General features: G+C 42.5%; 2 long non-coding RNA genes across 7 annotated transcripts in view; one reads left to right on the plus strand and one right to left on the minus strand.

Moving 5' to 3' along the window:
• Positions 1-10,656, plus strand: part of LOC138988908 (uncharacterized) — a 161,311-nt gene extending 150,655 nt beyond the window's left edge. The window contains exons 2-3 of the long non-coding RNA XR_011465163.1: positions 9,329-9,494; positions 10,127-10,656. This is a non-coding gene — a long non-coding RNA (uncharacterized lncRNA). The remainder of the gene's footprint in view (positions 1-9,328; positions 9,495-10,126) is intronic.
• Positions 1-16,240, minus strand: part of LOC138988907 (uncharacterized) — a 185,613-nt gene that overhangs the window by 8,685 nt on the left and 160,688 nt on the right. For 5 of the 6 annotated variants that reach the window (XR_011465158.1, XR_011465162.1, XR_011465161.1 and 2 more), the window contains one exon: positions 15,942-16,083. This is a non-coding gene — a long non-coding RNA (uncharacterized lncRNA). Of the gene's footprint in view, positions 1-248; positions 424-15,941; positions 16,084-16,240 lie in introns of all 6 variants that reach the window. The other variant, XR_011465159.1, reaches the window with a different exon arrangement.

A 16,240-nucleotide genomic window follows, 5' to 3' on the forward strand; every position in this document is an offset into this window, starting at 1 on the left:
AGCTGACAATAGAACATATAGTTGGCTCCTGTCCAAAGCACCCTCAGGTGGGGTAATGCTAATAAGATATGGCCCTAGGGTGAGATGATAAACAGATGAAATTGGTAGAGCCAAGAGTGTAATTAAAGATAGTTGCTTTGGGATGTGGCTGAGGTCACTAAAACAATGAACAAATTTTAAAAAGTAAGCCAAATAGCAAGATAACAATAAGCACCTTTAGCAAGTTGCTTTTCTGTCTGGTTTCTTACCTCTAAAAGTGAAGAGGTTGGACTAGCTGACCTCTAAGATGCCTTTCATCCATCTATTCATCCATTCAACAAATAGGCATTGAGTGATTTTTGTGTGTGTGTTTGTAGATCCAGGTACTAATGAAACAAGTTGAATGAGACAGATGAGGTCAGTTTTCTCAAGAAGTGGTGGGGGCTGGACAAGAAAGAAAAATATCAGACAGTGATAAGTGCTACCCAAAGAATTAAAAATAGGCTGATAGTAAAGAAAGTGATTGAATGAGCAGTCTAGGTGGGTCCCCTATGAAGGATTATCTGAGGAGGCGACTTTTTACATGAGGTTATTGAATGTGCCCTGTAAAAATGAGAGAAGCTCCTAGGCAGAAGAAGGGCTGGTTCAAAGACTCTGAGGAAGGAATGAGCTTGTGTTGTGAGGAACCAAATGAAGGATTGATAGACAAGTCAGAACATGTATGGTTCTGTAAATCATAAAGACTTTTGGAGGATTTCAAGCAGTAGCAGGGTCTGATTTATGCCTCTAAAAGTTTACCAGGATTGCTCTGTACAAGGCTGGAAGCAGGTATCCCAGGTAAGAAGCTACTGCAGTAGTCTAGAAGAAATACTCTGATCTCTTTAAGGTAAGAGTCAAGAAAATATAGAAAATTGGACGGATTTAAGACATTTATGGGAGTAGAATCAATAGTATTTATAGATAAATGGCTTTTGTGGGTTAAGTGAAAGAATTTCAAGGGTAATTGTCAGATTTGGAGCTTGAGCAAGTGGCTGGATGTTGGTGCCATTTTCCAAAATGGGAAGAAAGAAAGAGAGATATAAGGGTTAGTTAAGATGTGTACAGATAGCAGTGGCTCTGGAGTTCGATAGTCGTCATGCTAAGCACTGGATGTCTATTGAACATCTGTATAAAGATCTGAGAGTAGGCAACTAGAGTCAGGAGTCATGAAAATACAATATGTTGTTTAATTGTGTGTGGCTTTTGTGACTCCATGGACTGTAGCCTGCTAGGCTCCTCTGTCCATGGGATTTTCCAGGCAAGCATACTGGAGTGGGCTGCCATTTCCTTCTCCAGGGGATCTTCCCAACCCAGAGATGGAACCCGAGTCTCCTGCATTGGCAGGATGATGCTTTACCATTGAGCCACCAGGGAAGTCTGGAGATACAACAGAGTTGAAGATAAATGCATGGAGTCATTAGTGTAAAAATATGAACTAGATGGAATCACCTAAAGAGACCTGATAGACAGTAGAGATGGGGTGAGTAAACAGGATCCTGGAGTACTCTTGACCTTGAGGAGGTCAACCTAATAAAGGAAGAGAGGGAAGAGTGGCTAGTGTGATAGGAGATAGAAACACAACCAGGAAAATGTGGTATCAAGGGAAACTTTAAGAACCAAAAAGCAATCCAGTGTATTAAATGCTACTAGGAGGTCTAGTTATAATAACACCAGAAAATCAAGTATTTGATTCCACATGAAGGAAATCTTGTTTAAGGATCCAGCTATGTCCATCACTACTGTGTTTCTAGATCTTGAGGACTGGGGGAGGAATTCCTGGCAAATGTATTGTTGAGAGGTTCAGAGCGTTGAATTGAAAGTCCTATCCAGGACAGCCTAGTGTGACTGTTCCAATATGTAGAAAATCTCAATCATCAAGAGGATAAATAAACATGTGGTTTCAGCAGAATCACTGAAAAAGGAGATGAATGTACATCAAGATAAATGTAATTAATATGTATGTAATTATCTTAATGAGTAGAATGGATCTACATGCAGTGATTACATGTTATACAGAAGTAAGGGTTATATATAAGTTAGCATCAATCCAGAAGTCAGGTTTATAATAGCTGCTGCTAAGTTGCTGCTAAGTCACTTCAGTCGTGTCCAACTCTGTGCGACCCCATAGATGGCAGCCCACCAGGCTCCCCTGTCCCTGGGATTCTCCAGGCAAGAACACTGGAGTGGGTTGCCATTTCCTTCTCCAATGCATGAAAGTGAAAAGTGGAAGTGAAGTCATTCAGTCGTGTCCGACTCCCAGCGACCCCACGGACGGCAGCCCACCAGGCTCCTCCATCCATGGGATTTTCCAGGCAGGAGTACTGGAGTAGGGTGCCATTGCCTTCTCTGTTATAATAGCTATCATGTAACTATTAGATTTTTCACCTCAACAGTTGATGTTTCAGTATGTGGCAGAAACTGAAGAATAATTCTTCTATTGGTTAGACTGCCTTCCTGTAGGAAAATAATTTATACAGCTGACTAGGGGTAGAAAGAGAATTCTGAGGATGTAGGTCAGCAAGAACCAAACAGCTCTACCTTAAGATGAGTAAGAATTTAGTAGTGAGGAAGAATTTGATAAGGAATATAGTGGGGAGACAGAGTTGAAGTTGCAGACAGAGCAGGAGATGTTTTAGGAACCACATATCTCACACTGAATTTGTTTGTGCTGCCATAATAGAAATTGTCTCAAGTTTTCTCAAGACTTCAGTTTTACATAAATAAATACATTGTATGCTTAGAGAAAATCCTGTAGGACCTGACATTTAGAAATCTCTCAATTAAAAAGCCAACTCATCACCCAGTTATTCTACAGTGCACTTTACAGTCAACAAAACAAATCTAAGCACATTGAGCATCCAGAATTTATTTTAACCTAACCTTAAAAAAAATAAGTACAGAAAACCAATGATTACTTGACAGTTGAAGAAAGATTCTGACGTAAAAGACAGAGACATCAAAATGGAAGCAAGGAAGAAAGAAAGCTCAAAAGAGACAGCACACTAAAAAGAAGAAAACTTTAATAGAATTATACTTAATGACCTCAGAAAGAGAAGATAAGCTATTGTTAAAACAAGGTCAGGATACTATTTGAAGGAGGAAACAGACAGAACAGGCTCCATCTTGGGCCAGACTGCGGACTTTGAGCTATATGCCCTGTATCTATGGAAACGATATACCAACTGGAAAACCAGACCCCCCGGATGGAAGAGCCCCAGGACTTGTACCTAGACTCTCCATCACCTAAAAGAACACCCTAATTATCTGAGTAACCAAATAGAATCATAAATTCTATTATGCTTATTGGGGTATGACCACAGGCCTATTGATGATTGTCCATTGTTAACTACTGAGGCTTAAGGCATATGAATCACAGGTTTAAGGCATATGAATCATGGGTTAACTTTGATTGTATCTTTCTTTTCCTTTGTTCAGACTAGTTTCAGAGAATTTGGGGAGGTGGCTTTGAGCACATACACTTAGGGTATATAAAGTTTTCACAAAAACTGGTCAGGGTCCTTGGCTACAACACTATGAAGAAAAAGGAATAAGCAGACACTTTTATTAGCATAATAAAGTGTTTTAAAAATATAAATTTTTAATTTAAATTTAAAATTACATGGATAAGAATATATTTATATGTTTATATATTTATGGAAAATAAAATATCTCAAAATTTTTTAAAAATAGAAAACAAGGTTTAACTAGAAGGTTTAAATCAAGAGGCCCAACATCCTATGGTAACAATCCAGAAGAGAAAAATGTCAAAAGGAATATTACAAGAACATTTTTTAGACATGCAGAAAAGTCCTATTGAGCACCCAGCACAATAAATGAGAAAATACCCACCAAGTTGTAAATTTTAGAATATCAGGAAGATAGTAAAAAAGAAAGGGAAAAAAACAAGTCACAGATAAACTAGAATAAGAGGGCAGTGAACACCATATCCAGTGCTATCAAACTAGAATACAAACATTTTCTGACATTTAAGATCTAGAAAGTATTTCTCTCCCATGTACCTTTCCTCAAGTCTTCTAAAGGTCTTATTATTTAGCAGCTAAGTTGTATCCAACTCTTTGCAACCTCATGGACTGCAGCATGCAAGGCTCCTCTGTCCTCCACTATGTCCAGGAATTTGCTCAAATTCAAGTCCATCAAATTGGTGATGCTATCTAGCCATCTCACCATCTGCCACCCCCATTCTTTCAATTTTTCCCAGCATCAAGGTCTTTTCCATTGGGTGGCCAAAGTGTTGGGGAGCTACAGCAACTTTCCTTCCAATGAGTATTCTGGGTTGATTTCCTTTAGGGTTGACTGGTTGGATCTCCTTACTTGCCACTAAAGCAATAAGATTCACCAAGAAAGAAGAAATGATATCCAGAAAACAAAGAATCAATACAGAAAGGAGATATAGGAAATTCCCCAGAAAATAGTAAAAATAAACCCTACTATGACAGCAGAGACAGCTGTAGTAAGTAAGCAATCCAGATGAATATGAGAGGACAGGGACATACCGGAGAAAGAGCTCTATTAAAAAAACATTTACCAACTGCTTATCTGGTTGGTTCGCTTGTTTAGAAGTTTTTTCCAAAGGCTGTATTGCTGGAGTTGGGAATGTGGATGCAGAAGCCAGACTGGCCGGGTTCAAATCCTTCCTCTGCCACTGTGGTCAGACAGATAGCCTCCCTGTGCTTCATGTTTTCTATCTATAAAATTGGGTCATAATGTACTTACCTCATAGTTATTTCAGAATGGAAGAAAATATTTTCAAATGAAGTGACTGACAAGAGATTAATCTCAAAAGAAAAAAAAAAAAGAAACTCAATCAAAAAATGGGCAGAAGACTTGACAAACCAGTATGTTACACTCATACATTGTTCTCCTAATCTATGTTAATGAAACTATATATTTGTATGGAAATCTGCCTTTCTTCAAGATTTATGTCAATCATTTTATGGCCCAGGATGACCACCTGGTGCCAGGGTTATCTTGAGGAAACAGCCAGAACAGGCTCCATCTTGAAAACAGGACTCCATCTTGGGCCAGACTGTGGACTTTGAGCTATATGCCCATGAATATGTCTATGAAAATGACATACCAACTGGAAAACCAGACCCCCTCCCCCAACCCAGGGCTCATACCTAGACTCTCTGTCACCTAAAAGAATACCCTAATTATCTGTGTAACCAAATAGAATCATAAATTTTATAATGCTTATTGGGGTATGACCACAGGCCTATTGATGATTGTCCACTGTTAACTACTTAGGCTTAAGGTATTCGAATCATGGGTTGACTTTAATTGTATCTTTCTTTTCCTTTGTTCAGACTAGTTTCTGAGAATTTGGGGAGGTGGATTTGAGCACATACACTTAGGGTATATAAGGTTTTTCACAAAAACTGGTGAGGGTCCTTGGCTAAGAGGAGACTCTGCCTTGGGTTCACCGGTGTAATAAACTGCACTCCACTATCTGCATTGTCCTTCTGAGTGAGTTTGTTTCCCGGAATGCATGGCTACAACATTTGGTGCATTGGCTGGGAAATTCAGTTTGAGGAGACAAGTCCCACTTGGGACTACTCAGAGGCCTTGCGGCTTGGATCTTCTAGAGGAGGAAGGCGCCTCACCTTTCTGGAAGGATTCTGTTTCTCAGCGCCTGGACCTTTAACATTAGCAGTAGTGGATGGCAGCAGGGGAACTGAGCACTCAGGTGAGGAGGAACCCACCCAGCAGGGTGGAAGAGGGGGCCTGATCACCACCCTGGGAAGGACTAGAAGAGGCATGGACCCACAGGAGCCTAGAATAGGCAGGTGGTGGTGATGGCCTGGTACACAGGTTGACAAGCGTGTTAGGGCTTAGGAAGGAAATTCGTGAATGTTATTTAGGAGGTGGTGTCCACGCCATCTTGCAGAAAATTATTACCAAGCAATCACCAGGGGATTATTAGGAGAAGAAACTTGGTCTTTGTGTGCTCATATTCTGCCCTCCCCAAGGAGGTATCCCATCTGCTGTGAAATTCTTGACCCCCTCAGAATTGTCAGGCTAGAAGGAGGAGGAGTATGAATTGGCTTTTCTGGAGACAGCCTGGGACATGGGATATTTAACCCATCTGTGTTTTCATCTACACCTGATCAAGCCCACCAAGGCAGAATGGACTTTAAAAAGTTAAGGGAGAAACAGTCTTGGACCATGTGGTGTTCTGGTTCAGTCGTGCTGACCAGCAGGTAAAGACACACCAATCCCCCTTCTTCCTCTGGGATCTGGCAGGTAAGGCTCTTCTCACCCCAATTAGGAAGGAAGCAGAATGGTAATTTAAGTGTTTCATTGAGTGGAAATATCAGAAGAACATAGGGTACTAAGAACTTCATAGACAGAATGAAAAGGAAAAGTAGAAGAAGGTCCGAGAAGATAAGCAAGCTGGGGGAAGTGAATGTAAGGCAACTGTATTGGAGTGCAGGATTAAAAATTTAAAGAAGGGATTTGGAGGAGACTCTGGGGTGAAGATGACGCCTAATCGCCTCCACATACTCTGTGAGGTCGAATGGCCCCCTATGGGAGTAGGATGGCCACCAGAGAACACCATGAACTCAAAAATAGTGGAAGTAGTCTATACAGTAGTCACAGGAGAGCCAGGACACCTGGATCAATATCCATATATTGACTCATGGCTAGGGTTAGCTCAAGACCCTCTTCCTTGGATGAGGTTCTATATCCAGAAGGGAAAGCGAAAAATATCAATGGCACAAAAATTGACTGAATAAATAAAAAAGAAATTCTACAAGATTTGGACGGGGATGACCTGACTCCTCCCCTATACTGGATAATGACGCGCCTGCCTCCCAGTGCTCCACCAGGACCAGAGGCCACCTTAATGCCCAGTGCAGGGCCAGGTGAAGTCCCTGCAGCAGCCGCTGCTCCTCCACCAGCTCTCCCGGAGACCGTAGAGCCATCATTTCGGCAGGCTCTGATCCCAGCGATGGAGACCTCTGGTCAACGCCCCCAGGATTCCAACTCAGCTGGACCTCATAGATCGTACCCACCTTTCCTGGTGAGTATTGATGGAAAGGGGGAAGAAAACATAGGAATTAGACAGAGGCTGTGCTCTGCCAAGGAACAGGGGGAAAGAACCCCACTACAGATGCCCCTCAGAGAGCTACAACAGCCTCCAGTTCAGGAAGCATGTGGGCACTACCATCCGCCCCTTGTAGCCTATTATTTATTACCAACCATTTTCCTCTACAGATATATTAAACTGGCAGAGGCACACTCCACCATACTCGGAGGAGCCACAAGCCATGATTAGGCTAATGGAGATTATTTTTCAAACCCACCAGACTACCTGGGATGACGTAATCCAACTACTAGTCTCCCTTTTGAGCACTGAGGAAAGACACAGGATCCTAACTGAGGCCAGAAAATGGTTAAGAGAAATGGCACCTGAGGGTACTGCAAACCTGCAGCCGTGGGCAGAACTAGCCACCCCCGATGAGAGCCCCAACTGGGACTGTAACACAGAGGAAGGGAGGGGCCACCTGGAGAGAGATCGGGTGGCTATTTTACAAGGTCTCGAGAGGGGGGCCTGAAAACCTATAAGGAGGGCAAAACCCTCCAAAGTGATTCAAAGGAAAGTGAATCACCCTCTGAATTCTACGAAAGACTGTGCGAGGCCTGTAGACTTTATACGCCAATAGATCCAGAGGCTGCTGGGTCTCAGATGGTGATAAATGCAGCCTCTGTGTCTCAAGCCTACCCCAAAAATGTCAGATGGGGGGACACCAAGTTACTCATTAATTTTTATACATCCCTGAATGCCCAATACCTTTGTTGGGAAGAGACTTGCTGTCTAAATTGGGGGCACAAGTGACCTTCCTCCCTTCCCCCCGCGAAAGACCCACTCTTCGCGTGGGCTCAACCACCTATTTATTCTTCCTCTCGGTAACCTCTCAGGATGAATGGAGGTTGCACGATCTCCCAGAAGGGAAACTGGATGGGCTAAACAGTTGAGAGAGAGAGAGAGAGAGTTAACTCAACAATTCCCTGAGGTCTGGGTGGAATACAACCCCCCCTCCCCACCAGGCTTGCAAAACAAGTCCCACTGGTAATAGAACTCAAACCCAGTACAATTACATCAGCACCCACCTTGGGCCTGCCAGACCTTGCTAAGCCGTTTACTCTTTACGTGACTGAAATGGACAAGGTGGCTATGGGACACGGGACAGACCCGTGGCTTATCTCCCAAAATGGCAGTACAATGTTGCCACCGGGTGGCTGGGATGCTTATGGGAAGTTGCTGCAGTTGGCTTACTGGTCTGGGAGGCAACCAAGCTGACTTTGGGCCAAGATTTGATGGTAAAAGTCCTGCATGAGGTCAACGCTCTTCTGCGAGGGGACCCCCATAAATGGCTGTCGACATCCCAGATTACTCAATACCAGGGACTGTTACGTGAGAACCCCCATGTTACTATTGAGTCTTGTCAGGCCCTGAATCTGGCCACTCTCCTTCCTGTGGAAGAAGGTGGGCCCTCACATGATTGCAAGGAAATATGCCCGCAGCCCTGACTTGAGAGACCAGCCAATCCTGGACCCAAATTTGGTCCTGTACACCAAGGGCACCAGCCTGCTGAAACAAGGACAGTGATTGTTGGGATATGCAGTAGTCATGGAAGAAACCATCGTTGAGGTTAGCTCTCTGCCATCACACTGGTCTGCTCAATGGGCTGAACTATATGCTCTAGTTCGGGCCCTCCAGCTGTCAAAAGGCAAGAAGACAAACATTTACACAGACTCCAGGTATGCTTTTGCCACACTACATGTACACAGGGGTCTATATAAGGAGAGAGGCCTTTTGACAGCTAGTGAAGAACATATTAAAAATAAGGAAGAAATTAAGACCCTATTAGATGCTGCCTGGGAACCAGAAAGGGTTGCCATCATACACTGCCGAGGACATAGAAAAAAGGATACCTCTGGGCTTGGGGAAACAGACTGGCAGATAAGACCATTAAACAAGCAGCCGAGGGCTTGAGAGTGACAAGTGAAGCCCCTGTTAAAGCTCTCATATTGGCAGAGCTGCCTGAGCTAACGCTGGACTATCCAAAATACACTGAAGCCCAAAACCGACTAGCCAAAGCAGAAGGGGCCATCAAGACTGAAAAGTGATGGTGGGAATTGCCAAGTGGCAAATTATTGGTACCAGAGGAGCTGGCACCCACTCTGGTAAGTCAAACACACCAAGCGACCCACCTAGGCCATGAGAAACTGGAAGAGCTAATCTGAAAATATTTTTGGTTCCCCGCCTCTCTTCTCTATGCAGGACAGAATCTCAGAACTGCACTGTCTGCTCACAGGTCAGTGCTGCCTCTCAACACAGACAGAAACTTCTGGGGACTCAGCTAAAAGGCACGCTGCCCTTTGAACACCTGGAAGTGGACTTCACTGAAATGAAGCCTCATCGACACTACCGTTACCTGCTGGTCATGGTATGTATGTTCTAGGGATGGGTAGAAGCTTTTCCTACCCGGACTGAAAGAGCATCAGAGTAACCCAGTGCCTGCTTAGGGAGATAATTTCCAGATTTGGATTTCCTATCAGCATTGGATTGGACAATGGCCCAGCTTTCATAGCTGATTTAGTATAAGTAAGCAAAACTTTAAACATCAAGTGGAAATTACACATAGCATATGGGCCCCAGAGTTTTGGGATGTGGAAGGTACCAACTTAAAGAGACACTCTTCAAGTGGATCATAGAGACTGACTGCTCCTGGGTGGACTTGTATCTGATGACTACTGCTCAGACTCAGGATGACCCCATGGTCCCATGGCTATTCTCCATATGAAATGGTGTATGGGAGGTCCCCTCCCATAATAAAATAGGTGTCAACAAATTTGCCTCAGGTAAGGGGAGATGAGATTTCACAGCAGTTGGAACAACTGGGTAAGGTAATAAATCAGGTAACTAAGTTTGTACAAGAAAGGGTGTCATTCCTCCTTGGGGAACAGATTCATGAATTTGTGCCCAGGGATCAGGTATGGGTCAAGGGCTGGAAACACAACTCCTTGGCCCCACATTGGAAGGGTCCATACACTGTTGTTCTAACCACCCCTACGGCAGTTAAAGTTGCAGGTGTCACTCTCTGGATCCACCACATGAAGAGAACATACCACGCAGACCCAGAAAATGCTGAGTGGACTGAGCAGAGGGACCCTACTGACCCTCGAGAGACTAAGATCATCCTTAAGAAGAAGACAGAAAAGAAGATCCCAGACGAGCCTCTTCAGGATGAAGCCGCATAATCAATTCCTGCTGCTTGGCCTCATCAACGTGATTTTGAATTAAACTTCTGTTTCAACTCAGGACAATGTTTTCATTTCATGGACACATTCCTACGTGGACTTCCACAACACCTCCAACTGCTGGGTATGTGGGGCTATGCCTCTGTCTGTGATGGATGGGCTTCCTTGGTTGGTGTCACCGCTCTGCCAAGGAGATTTTTAAACCACTCTGCTCTTTTCTGGGACAACAAAAAGAGACTTTCCTTCCTCTTGTCAATCATAATCTCTCCTTGCTTTCTTGGTGTAAGCCAGACCTACAGTCATTAGATTCGGGTCATGGGGCTACATTTGATGTAAACACCAGTTTCATAGACGTAACAAAAGCCTATACCTCATATTTAAAGAACAAAAAGGGGAAAGCTCCCTGACCAGCAAAGGAGGACAGGCCTTTAGGTATGTTGAACAATTCTACCAAGTCTGGGATGAATATCTCTGGATGACCCCAGAAAAGGGTCAATTAATTACTCCCGCTGCTATATGCTGGGAACAAAAGAACAAAGGGTAGGTGACCGTCCATTAGACCCCAAAGAACTAAAATATATGGGGTATCTATCCCCTGAACCATGTAAACAAACATTCGAAGTCACATACCACCCCAACCAGTCCATCCATTGGCCAGGCTCTGATTGGAAATATAACCCTGGAATCTGCTGGGTGGCGCCCAATGGAACACAATGGCTTTATGGGCTTAACCTTTGGCCTTGGTTACCAATCAGCTGGGTAGGCCGATGCACACTGGGATTCGCTTTTGCCCATGGCAGCATAAAACCTAACCTACAACAAGCCCCGGTAAATCTACCTTATTTACGTGCTAGGTGGACAAAGTCTGTGTTTCAGTGGTATGAGTATATTGCTGCCTTATTCGTACCTTCTATAGGGACAACAGATATTATGATTACAGTAGAAGCCTTGACTAATTTCACAAAACAGGCCCTCCTAGAAAGTGCTAAAGCCATCCAAGCCTTAAATGAAGAACAAATACAAATGAGAAAAGCAGTAATTCAAAATAGAATGGCTTTGGACATGCTCACAGCTGCTCAAGGAGGGACCTGTTGCTATAATTAAGGTTGAATGTTGTGTATATATTCCTGATTTATCTGGCAATGTATCAGCTGCTCTAGATGACATGAAAAACCAGGTAAAAGCAACATCAAATGAAAACATTCCTTTTTGGACTTCAGTCCTATCTTGGGTGAAGGGTGATTGGTAGAAAACTATATTTACCATTGTTATAGTTACTTTGATAGTTCTGCTTTGTGGACTCTGCATTTTACAAAGTATTATGAACTTTGTAACCTAAAGGTTGGTGTCGTTCTCCCAAATTGGCAGTCAGAGAGCCAGGGTGCAATATATCCCTATGAATAATGCTCATACTATGAGTTAAGAGCATCAAGAGGGGGAATGAAGGAGGAAACAGACAGAACAGGCTCCATCTTGAAAGCAGGACTCCATCTTGGGCCAGACTGTGGACGTTGAGCTATATGCCCACTATCTATGGAAATGACATACCAACTGGGAAACTAGACCCCCGGATGGAAGAGCCCCAGGGCTTTTACCTAGACTCTCTGTCACCTAAAAGAATACCCTAATTATCTGTGTAACCAAATAGAATTATAAATTCTACTATGCTTATTGGGGTATGCTAAGCTGCTGCTAAGTCACTTCAGTTGTGTCTGACCCTGTGCGACCCCATAGACGGCAGCCCACCAGGCTCCCCTGTCCCTGGGATTCTCCAGGCAAGAACACTGGAGTGGGTTGCCATTTCCTTCTCCAATGCATGAAAGTGAAAAAAGTGAAAGTGAAGTTGCTCAGTGATGTCCAACCCTCAGCGACCCCATGGACTGCAGCCTTCCAGGCTCCTCCATCCATGGGATTCTCCAGGCAAGAGTACTGGAGTGGGGTGCCATTGCCTTCTCCATGACCACAGGCCTATTGATAATAGTCCACTGTTAACTACCTAGGCTTAAGGCATATGAATCATGGGTTAACTTTTATTGTATTTCTCTTTTCCTTTGTTCAGACTAGTTTCAGAGAATTTGGGGAGATGGGTTTGAGCACATACACTTAGGGTATAAAAGGTTTTCACAAAAACCTGTTGGGGTCCTTGGCTAAGAGGAGATTCTGCCTTGGGTCTGCCAGTGTAATAAACTGCACTCCACTATCTGCATTGTCCTTCTGAGTGAGTTTTTTTCCTGGAATGCATGGCCACAACATTCTCAAAATGCACGTTGTGGGTGAGGGGCCTGGTGCCATTCTCTGAATTTTGAGACATTTCCTTTCTTTAATTAGCAGATTGCTGGTAGCTATGTAACATTCATCTAAAGATTAGCAGGGGGGCACTCATTCTGCCCCCTTCCGATGTCTATGTCAGAAGCTTTCTCTATCTCTTTTATACTTTAATAAAACTTTATTACACAAAAGCTCTGAGCAATCAAGCCTCATCTCTGGCCCCAGATTGAATTCTTCTCCTCTGGAGGCCAAGAATCCTGGTGTCTTTTGTGGTTCAGCAACAACCTTTCAATATCCCCTCACACCCAGTTAAAATGACCATCATTAAAAACATCTACAAACAAAGAATGCTAGAGAGGGTATAGAGAAAAGGGAACCCTCCTGCACGGATGATGGTGATGTAAATTGATACAGCCTCTATGGAGAACAGCATGAGGGTTTCTTTTAAAACTAAAAATGGAGCTACCGTATGACCCCACTGGTCACATACCCTGAGAAGACCCTAATTCAAAAAGACATATGCTAGTATTAGAAAATTACTACAGCTAATCAGTGAATTTAGCAAAGTTGCAGGATACAAAATCATTACACAAAAATCATTTACATTTCTATATACTAACAATGAAAAAAAGAGAAATTAAGGAATCAATCCCATTCACCACTGCAACAAAAAGAAATAATAAGGAATAAACTTACCTAAGGAGACAAAAGAACTGTACACAGAAAATTATAAGACACTGATTGAAGAAATCAAAGATGACATAAACAGATGGAGAGATAGTCTATGTTCCTGGATAGGAAGAATCAATATTGTGAAAATGACTATATTACCAAACTCAATCTACAGATTCAATGCAATCTCTATTAAACTGGAAGCTTCCCTGGTGGCTCAGATGGTAAAGTGTCTACAATGCGGGAGACCCCGGTTTGATTCTTGGGTTGGGAAGATCCCCTGGAGAAGGAAATGGCAATCCACTCCAGGACTATTGCCTGGAAAATCCCATGGACAGAGGAGCCTGGTAGGCTACAGGTATATCTCTATTAAATTACCAATGGCATTTTTCACAGAGCTAGAACAAAAAATTTCACAATTCATATGGAAACACAAAAGACCCCAAATAGCCAAAGCAGTGTTGAGAAAGAAGAATGGAGCTGGAGGAATCAACCTTCCTGACTTCAGGTTATATTACAAAGCTACAGTCATCAAGACAGTATGGTACTGGCACAAAGACAGAAATATAGGCCACTGGAACAAGATAGAAAGCCCAGAAATAAACTCATGCACCTATGAGTACCTTGTTTTTGACAAAGGAGGCAAGAATATACAATGAGGCAAAGACAGCCTCTTCAATAAATGGTGCTGGGGCAACTGGACAGCTACATGTAAAAGAATGAAATTAGAACACTTCCTAGGACCATACACAAAGATAAACCCAAAATGGATTAAAGACCTAAATGAAAGACCAGAAACTATAAAACTCTTAGAGGAAAACATAAGCAGAATACTTGATGACATAAATCAAAGCAAGATCCTCTATGACCCACCTCATAGAGTATAAGAAATAAAAACAAAAGTAAACAAGTGGGACCTGATTAAACTTAAAAGTTTTTGCACAGCAAAGGAAACTATAAGCAAGGTGAAAAGACAACCCTCAGGATGGGAGAAAATAATAGCAAATGAAACAACTGACAAAGGATTAATTTCCAAAATATACAAACAGCTCATACAACTCAATGCCAGAAAACAACCCAATCAAAAAGTGGGAAAAAGACCTAAACAGACATCTCTCTGAAGAAGACACACAGATGGCTAAAAAGCACATGAAAAGATGCTCAACATCACTCATTATTAGAGAAATGAAAATCAAAACTACAATGAGATATCACCTCACACTGGTCAGAATGGCCCTCATCAAAAAGTCTACAAACAAATGCTGGAGAGGGTGTGGAGAAAAGGGAATGCTCTTGCACTGTTGGTGGGAGTGTAAATTGATACAGTCACTATGAAAGACGGTATGGAGATTCCTTAAAAAACTAGAACTGAAACCATCATATGACCCAGCAATCCCACTCCTAGGCATATACCCCGAGGAAACCAAAATTGAAAAGGACACATGTATCCCATTGTTCATTGCAACACTATTTACAATAGCTAGAACATGGAACCTAGATGTCCTAGAACAATAGCATGTCCTAGATGCTATATAGATGTCCTAGGACAATAGCAACCTAGATGTCCATCGACAAATGAATGGATAAAGAAGTTGTGGTACATATACAGAATGGAATATTTCTCAGCCACAAAAAGTAATGCATTTGAGTCAGTTCTGATGAGGTGGATGAACCTAGAACTTATTATACAGAGTGAAGTGAGTTAGAAAGAGAAAGAGAAATATCACATTCTAATGCACATATACAGAATCTAGAAAAATGGTACTGAAGGATTTATTTATAGGGCAGCAGTGGAGAAACAGACATAGAGAATAGACTTATGGACATGGGGAGAGGGGAGGAGAGGGTGAGATGTATGGAAAGAGTAACATGGAGACTTGCATTACCATATGTAAAATAGATAGCAACAGGAATTTGCTGTATGGCTCAGGAAACTCAAACAGGGGCCCTGTATCAACTTAGAGGGGTGGGATGGGGAAGGAGATGGTAAGGAGGTCCAAAGGGAGGGGATATAAGTATACCTACAGCTGATTTATGTTGAGGTTTGACAGAAACGACAAAATTCTGTAAAGCAATTATCCTTCAATAAAAAATAAATTAAAAAAAAAGACATATGCACTCCAATGTTCATTGCAGCATTATTTACAATATCTCAGACATGGAAACAACCTAAATATCCATCAACACATGTGGATGGGGAAGAGGTGGTACATATATTCAATGGAATATTCCTCAGCCATTAAAAGGAACAAAATTGGGTAATTTGTAGAGATATGGATGGACCTGGAGCCTGTTATACAGAGTGAAGTAAATCAGAAAAACAAATACTGTATACTACTGCATTGATGTGGAATCTAGAAAAATGGTACTGTCCTGGTGTGCTTAGTCACTTAAGGCAGGAATAGAGACACACATGTAGAGAATGGATGTGTGGACATGGGGTTGGGATGAACTGGGAAACAGGGATTGACATAAATGTGCTACAGTGTGTAAAATAGACAGCTAATGGGAACCTGCTATACAGCACAGGGAGCTCAGCTCAGTGCTCTGTGGTGACCTAGATAGGCGTGATGGGGAGTGGGAGGGAGATCTAAGAGGGAGGGGCTATATTATACGTATAGCTGATTCACTTCATTGTACAGTATAGACTAACAGCATTATAAAGCAATTACAGTCCAATAAAAAATTCATACCTTGAATCTTATGGGCTCATAGAGGGGCTGAAAGTGAAAGTGAAGTCATGTCTGACTCTGTGCAATCCCACGGACTGAAGCCACCTGTCTCCTCCGTCCATGGAATTTTCCAGGCAAGAGTACTGGAGTGAGGGCTGGGAAACTGTAAAACACACACAGAGAAAACTAAGTAGTTTTTAAAACATAAATAATTTATCAGCTCTAGGACAAAATACTAAGTGAATAAGAAAGGAAACATAATAATAGTAGGTGTCTTGGCTCAATAGTGACTATTCCAAAGTCAGAAACTGCAGAAGAGT

This window comes from Bos mutus, chromosome 8 (genome assembly GCF_027580195.1).
Source record: "Bos mutus isolate GX-2022 chromosome 8, NWIPB_WYAK_1.1, whole genome shotgun sequence".
NCBI classification, from domain to species: Eukaryota; Metazoa; Chordata; class Mammalia; order Artiodactyla; family Bovidae; genus Bos; species Bos mutus.